Raw genomic sequence first — 7,995 nt, 5'->3', positions numbered from 1 at the left:
CGGACTCGCATACGCATCGACCCACGTCAGATTCTAAAGCTTGCGGGCAATTATGAGTGTCCCTCGCGATAGATTGAGGAGCCTTGCCAGAGTGTAACGACAGCATGGATAACACATGTTAGAACCGAAAACCGAGGCGTTTCCCCTCAAGTGCTATCGGTTCGCTTCGCAACTTGTGGAGTCGGTCTATTGACACCTACATACCTCGGTCGCCCATACTCAGTCAATTAACCGCTGTTGTTTTTCTGCTTGCCAAATAGCAGTCAAAACAACCTTACAGTGATCTAGCCAGATTGGAAACTACGAGCGAAAACTAACTCGCCCAAGCGAGTGACCCGCTCCCGATTCGAGCAAAACCTCACCTAAGCACTATCGACCCAAAAAACGCCAGTAACACTGCTCCGTTACTAGGGAGCCTTGCTAGTCAACACAAGTAATTTGCAATCCTGGTTAGAGCAATGAGTATATTCGGACTGGTGTACCACCATGTGATTGTCTGCGCTTAAATTGTTGGTATTTGATACTTAGAGTCTCTTGTGCCAAAGTTTTGTTTGATTTTGGTAATGCATAGTTAATACATCGTTAATACACAAACACATACATCAATACATCAATACATCAATATTGCTGGCCAGCACAATAAAACAAGGAAAAAAAAGGTAGGAGAACAATCTCCTTTATTTTTCATGTAAAAACATAAACATAAACATACACACTGTCAACACTTGCCACTTGCAACACCGAGTTCGTTTCATTGCATAATGTTCACATTTTTTGATCGACACATATTCGCAATGTTACATGGATTCACAAAGTTACATGGATTCACAAAGTTGCACTGATGTCCATACGCGGGCCAATGTTCAAGTTATCGGTGCGATGGACCCACGGTTTTGTCGCAGCTGTACCCCACACGTATGTATTGACTACTCGGTGTCCACATCAAGGTTTGCAAATTGGCACTGAAAATAGAAAAGCAAATTGTGTTAAACAGTAAACGATGAAAGTAAACAGCCTGAAATGATAAAAACATGCATGTGTAATATACCATGGATCAAATAAAATAGTAAACACAAACTGCTAAAGAAAAACACACAACTCTACCAACTGTTTGACTGATACTTACTTTTTTGTATTGTGTTGCATGTTCAGGCGCCTTTCTGTCACTGCTCGTCTAGCAGTACAGCTGAAATGAAATAGAAAGCATGATCAGAAACTTTCATTGTAATTGTACAACTTACAATTTATGTGCACAATTTTGCATTTAAGTATAACATACAGTAAAACAATTTCAACTAATACTCACTTTTTTGTTGTGTTGTTACCACAAAGGCGCCTTGTTGTCACTGCTCGCCTGGTAGTAAACCTGACACGTCTAGTAGTAGAGAACACTCGTCCAGCAGTAAAGCTGAAATGAAATCGAAAGCATGATCAGAAACTTTTGAATGTGTTTGTACAACTTACAATTTATAAACACAATATTGAACTGTAACAGTAAACATGAAACAGATAACAATTTTACTTACCTATGTTGTCTTCGCTGAAATACAAAAGTCATGTTCATAGCAATAATAGCATATTAACACACGATGAATACAACTCAAAACTTTTAGTAAGAAACTCAGTACTTACTTTGTATCTTGTATCCAATCCCTCTGCTGGCAATCTTCTTCAGTCCACAATCTAGCTGAAATCAAGACTCAATGCATACATGTAAATTTTGCCAAATAACAAACAGAACTGTGAACCAAAACTTTAACTAAACAAAACTAACTTTTCAACTGTAATGGTACTCACCTCTGGCAACTGAAATCATACAGACATTTTGCATAGCACAATACATTTTTAGTTTGAAGATAAGAATGATTTATGAACATTTTACTTACACAAAGCATAAATATAAAAGACATGCTATGATGAAAAAAACAATATGTATACAAAATTATACATAAAGAAACACACTATACTTACCATTGCTGACCTGAAATTGAAAAAAGCACATTTTGTATAGCAGAATACAAGTCATCAAAACAGTTCAATATGAAAATTAAAGAAAGTTAGTGTACTTACCACAGGCTACTGAAATGAAAAACAGACATTTTGCATAGCAGTATACAAGTCATCAAAACAGTTCAATATGAAATTATAGAAAGTATGTGTACTTACCACAGCCATACTGAAATGAAAAAGAAACACATTTTACAATGCAAAATACAGGTCATCAAAACAGTTCAATATGAAATGATAGAAAGTTAGTGTACTTACCACAGGCAACTGAAATGAAAAAAACACATTTTGTATAGCAGAATACAAGTCATCAAAACAGTTCACTATGAAATTATAGAAAGTTAGTGTACTTACCAACAGGCTACTGAAATGAAAAAAACATTAGGCATTGCATAGTAGTATACAAGTCATCAAAACAGTTCAATATGAAAATTAAAGAAAGTTAGTGTACTTACCACAGGATACTGAAATGAAAAACAGACATTTTACAATGCAGAATACAGGTCATAAAAACAGTTCAATATTAAATTATAGAAAGTTTGTGTACTTACCACAGCCATACTGGAATGAAAAAAAACATTTAGCAATGCACAATAATCAAGACTTACCTAGCTGATATTGAATCATTCTCTGTTTCTCAACTTCTCAGTAGTCCAAAAGTCTGCTCTGTAACGACCCACCATTTCAATCTGAAAAATAGTTAAGCATAACAAGGCACAAAACAAACCAAAAGAGTTGTTTACTTACCTCATATTTTGTGCAGAGTTTTAACAGCCAATTTTCTTCTTGAAACCTGTATTCGTCTCTTTTTTGACCCACTGTCGAACAGTCACAGCAATGTAAGTCTGAAACATAGAAGGGCATAACAACATTACATACAAACCAGTATATTTGTTTTGACTTACCTCGTGGCTAGAGTCGAGACACAGCTGCTGAATTTCTTTTCTGTCACAAGCTGTCAAAACATCTCTGCAACATCTCTGCAATTGAAACCTGAAACAGAGTAAAACAGAAAAACATTTTGTATACAATATAGTAAACGCTTACCTTGTTATCGGCCTGAGTTGCAGCAGTGATTTTTTCTTGAAATCTTCTTCTTTTCCCTCACTGCATGAGAGACCTGAAAAATAGCATTCAGTGCAAAACACATGAGTTAAATTAAACCAAAATTTTGTTTCTACTTACCTTGCTTCTGTAGAGTTGAATCACAGTAGTAGAATTCCTTCTTCAAACACATTTTTCTGTCTACACCAGGAACTTGAATCTGAAACAGAGAAAAGCATCACATCAAATTGTACAACTCAAGTGCATTCATTCAATGCTTACCTACTTTCTGTTGAGTTGTTTCACAGCAGCTGAAATCCTTATTCACTGTTGGCACTGCTATGAGACCATTTCTGCATGTGAAATCTGAAACAGAGCAAAGCAAAGTATGCATGGCAAAAATCAAACAAACACAATTGTAACACTTACCCTGTTTGCAAGTCCCATTCACTTTCTCAGCAATGTTCCTCTTCTTGAATCGTCTTCGTCGCTGACTACAAGTACACCTGAAACATAGCATGCACAAAACATACCATATAAAAACAAAATACAAGTGTTCATACTAAAATGAAACACACTTACCTTTCTGCTTTGCTCAGCTCTGTTCGACTGTCAACTCTTCATGTCATGTCGTATCTGAAACGAACTAAATCAAAACATGCATAGCACACTATCATTGATAAAATATTGAAACAATTGTATGCTTCATAGCTGTGTTTTTTCCACTTTACATCACAGACAACTGGCGATCACAAAAGTAAAGACATTTTTGTACTACTCAAACATTAAGCTCACATTCACGAACACCAACCGACAGAGTTGTTATAGAGTGATAATCCCTAAAACTGTAAAAAAGAATCGAAATCAGTGTTCATTCATCATGATTTATTGAAACAAATGTATATTACAATACTCACCACAGCCAACTGAAATGAAATAGAAATGTTAACAGCATGCAAACAAATGTCAATCAATATTTAGTAAATATCAACAAAAGCATTTCGATACACAAAGTAAGTGTTCACCATCATAGTACATCATCAGTTAGTTCGACATCCCACGGTTGCTCAAGTGTAAGTACTGGCTAGCATTTACCCCTTTCAGTAAACCATCACACATCAGCATTTTTAGACACAAGTGCTGATAGATTCAACCCTTGTTATCATCTTTCACAGACTTCTATGAGTAAACAACTGAAAAATATAAAACGTTTGTACTCACTGTTTGGCAGCTCCAAGAAACACGTCTGTTCTGCTTGCCATCTGGACATCCACTGAAACAAAACATCTTCAAACACACATACATGTAAAACGTTTTTGAACATAAACCAACACAGATCAAACTTGAATTATCCATCTGTACATGACACACATGAAAAATAGCATAAGTTTACTATCACATTACAGCAGTACAAATGAAAACAAAAATTTGATCGACTTACCTTGCTTCTGTAGAGTTGAGTAACCGACGTGGAAATCTTCTTCCATGTGTAAACCAGTGACTCGAATCTGAAATAAAGTAAAGAACACATTGTACAACTCAAATCAATGAATTAAAACTTACCTTACTTTTGATGAATTGTGTCTCAGCAGTTGAAATCCTGTTTAATTTCTGCATGTGAAATCTGAAACAGAGCAAAGCAAAGTATGCATGGTAAAAATCAAACAAAAACACAGGTTCAACTTACCCTTTGTATGTTCCATCCACTTTCTGACCTATGGTCCTCTTCTTGAATCGTCTTCGTCTCTAACTGCAAGTACACCTGAAACATAAAAGCATGCACAAAACATCCCATATAACAACTATTTGTACTTACCATATGATTGCTTTTCTGTTCAGGTCAGCTTGAAAACCCATCACTGACAACAGCATCTGAAAAATAGTACAACACCAACAAACAAACAAACAAACATAACATATCATAAAAACAGTTTAACACAACAGATATGAGAGCTCTCGCAACCACGTCTGTTCTGTTCGACTGTCCAAAAGCAAGTGACAGTACTTCAATTCACTAACATTGAGAAATTCTAAACTTACCTTCAAGGCTTGTTGAGTAGCTCCAAAAACAAGACTGCTTGGCTCCACTGTTCACTCCAACTGTCATATCATCACTGGATAAGCACTCCTGAAATGTATTAAAACAAAACATGCATAGAACAAACATTCAGTCAAAAGTACTTACCTTTCACTTTGTCACTGCCCTGTGCTCAACTCCAGTCAGCATGACATCTCTGCTTGAAAGTCTGAAACATATAAAAACATGCAATGCAAAACAAACATAGTTACTTACCTTCTAGCATATTGTTGGAGCTCCAGAAAACACGACTGTTCACTCCAGCTGCCAGACTTAAACTGCCAGCACACATCTGAAAATCTGAACAAAGCATTCATGTTCATACTTTACTAGCCGTACAATTAAAGTTACTGACATACTCATCATCCAAAATAGAGTACACGAAAAGCTAGCTAGGTTTACCTCTGTTCATGTGTAATACACCAAATGAAACCATGATGATAAAGTAACTCACTTTATCTCTTCTTTTGTCAAAATACAAGTGTTCATAGTGGAATGAAACAGACTTACCTTTTCGTTTCCCAGCTCTGTTCAAATCATGTCAGGTTTTCATCTCATGTCAAATCTGAAACGAACTAAATCAAAACATGCATAGTATACAATCATTGATAAAATTTCGAAACATTTGTATGCTTCATAGCTCTGTGTATTTTCACTTTACAGATCACGGACAGCTGGCGACCACAAAAGCGAAAACATTTTTGTACTACTCAAACATTGCTGTATTAAGCTCACACTCATGAACACCAACCGACAGAGTTGTTATAGAGTGAAAATCCCTAAAATTACACAAAACGAATCAAAATCAGTTTTCATTCATCATCGTTTATTGAAACAAATTTATACTACAATAGTCAATACTCACCACAGCGCACTGAAATGGAATAGAAATGTTACAGCATGCAAATACAATTTAAGCAATATCATATCATTCATCTACTATGTTTGCAATCATTTTTCAATCATATGTTCGTTTCCCCAAAGTAGCTCATGTTCTGTTCCACCATCATACACCATCATCGCTAATCACAACATATCGACACTATATCAGTACTGAGTAGATTCTAATTTCTACCCAACGCATTACACTTCTATACAAGTAAACCTGTACAAAACGAATCGAAATCAGTTTTCATTCATCATGATTTATTGAAACAAATTTATACTACAATACTCACCACAGCCCCCTGAAATGAAATAGAAATGTTACAGCATGCAAATACAATTTAATCAATATCATGCATATCAACAAAAGCGATTCAATACATTGTCGTTTAATATTTTTGCAACATTTTTCCATCATATGTTCGCTTCCTCAAAATAGCTCAATGAATATTCTGTTCCACCATCATCCACTATTATCGCTCATCACAACATATCGACACTGTATCAGCACTGAGTAATTTCTACCCAACACATTACAACCATCATACATCATCACGCAACTTGTAAACAGTAAAACGAAAAAAATTTGTACTCACGTTTTTTGTAGACAGCAGCTCGATGAACACGTCCGCACAGCTCGACATCTGAACCTCAACTGACAGTCAATCGCTTGACACCACAACATAAATTTAATTATTCACAACAGTCAGAGCTTAAAAAAACACGTCCGATCAGTCCGATGTCAAAACTTAAAGTGAAGTCAAGTCGTTCAAAAAAATTAATGTAAGTCAAACATTTCATATATAACGCTCACAAAATTTCGTTGTCAGTCAATACTAAACGTTCAAAAGTTAACATCGCATAAGAGTATGGTTTCATTTCACAACTCAAGTCAAAGTCAAGTTGTTATCTCATAACAATAACCTAACACTTCAGTCATCCAGTCATTCAACAACCTGAGTACCAAGTCGCTATTCTATAACGCGAAGTCAATTTTACTCTCAAAGTACAAGTCAGTAAAACTCAAAACTTTTCATCAATAGTCAGAGCTCACGAAAGTACGTCCGTCTTCGTCAACGTTCAAAAGTGAACTGAAACTTTTTAATCGTAAAAATATTTCAAAGTCAAATTTTTTTCATAGCTCACAAAAACAAGTCTGTCTTTGTCAAAGACCATCAGTCAACTAAGATTCTGTCATAGTAAAAAAAAAATAAAAGTCAAAACTTTTTTCAGAGCGCTTTAAAAACACGTCCGTATTGGTCAATATCCAAGTCGCAACTGAGCGTTCTTTACCCGCGCAGTTCAAATTATAATGAGGTCACGACGTCGAGAGCTTCGAAAAACACGTCCGAACCCTTCAACGACCAAACGAAGAATGACAGAAAAGCACATTGAAAATGTTTATTCTTCATGATTTGAGTTACGATTGAATGTGTATTTGATGAGAAATCAAAAAATCATACTTAACATGCAAAAATCCTACAAATATTGACTTTGTGATGATATTTTTTCATGACCATACAAGCCGAAATATTCACACACAGCTTGAATGGGCATACAAATTGATAAGCATGAGTCCGTACAATCCATCCAGTATTTCCTTCGAGTTAAAGCAAATCCATGGTCTTTAGGTCTCAAATCTTGTTATGAGGCGTACCCAACGCAGATTTTTAGAGTAAATGTAAAAACTAGAAAATGCGTGTAGAGATCTATATTATAAAAAAATCTAGTCAAACATAGATTTACTAACCTATCATTCTGAAATAATCCTAGATCATATCAAATATGTGAGTAATCCATCAAAATATTTATTACTGAACATTTAACATCAGCACAAAATATTCCCGTATACCCATTTAGTTTTCTACATAGCCTGAACAATTCAATATTTATTTTCAATTCCGAGAACTCAAATGTTTTCATGACGTTCGACTGACGAAAGCAGCTCGATATGATTTCGCACTAACTTTATTAAAGAGCAA

At 35.4% G+C, this 7,995-nt stretch overlaps 1 long non-coding RNA gene across 2 annotated transcripts; it reads right to left on the bottom strand.

The window, feature by feature from the left end:
• Positions 1-575: 575 nt before the first annotated feature.
• LOC127869339 (uncharacterized) lies at positions 576-7,224 on the bottom strand. 2 transcript variants are annotated; one of them, XR_008044519.1, is made up of 8 exons: positions 6,610-7,224; positions 4,493-6,315; positions 4,273-4,324; positions 3,634-3,697; positions 1,633-3,557; positions 1,307-1,408; positions 1,127-1,186; positions 576-962 (listed from the first exon to the last, which is right to left on the bottom strand). It is a non-coding gene; the product is annotated as an uncharacterized LOC127869339 (long non-coding RNA). The 2 variants fall into 2 exon arrangements; XR_008044518.1 differs by lacking the exons at positions 4,273-4,324; positions 4,493-6,315; positions 6,610-7,224 and having other exon boundaries at positions 1,633-4,266.
• Positions 7,225-7,995: the final 771 nt, after the last annotated feature.

This window comes from Dreissena polymorpha, chromosome 2, assembly GCF_020536995.1.
Source record: "Dreissena polymorpha isolate Duluth1 chromosome 2, UMN_Dpol_1.0, whole genome shotgun sequence".
NCBI classification, from domain to species: domain Eukaryota; kingdom Metazoa; phylum Mollusca; class Bivalvia; order Myida; family Dreissenidae; genus Dreissena; species Dreissena polymorpha.
Note: the sequence above shows the minus strand (reverse complement) of the source record. Positions and strands in the feature narration are given on the sequence as shown.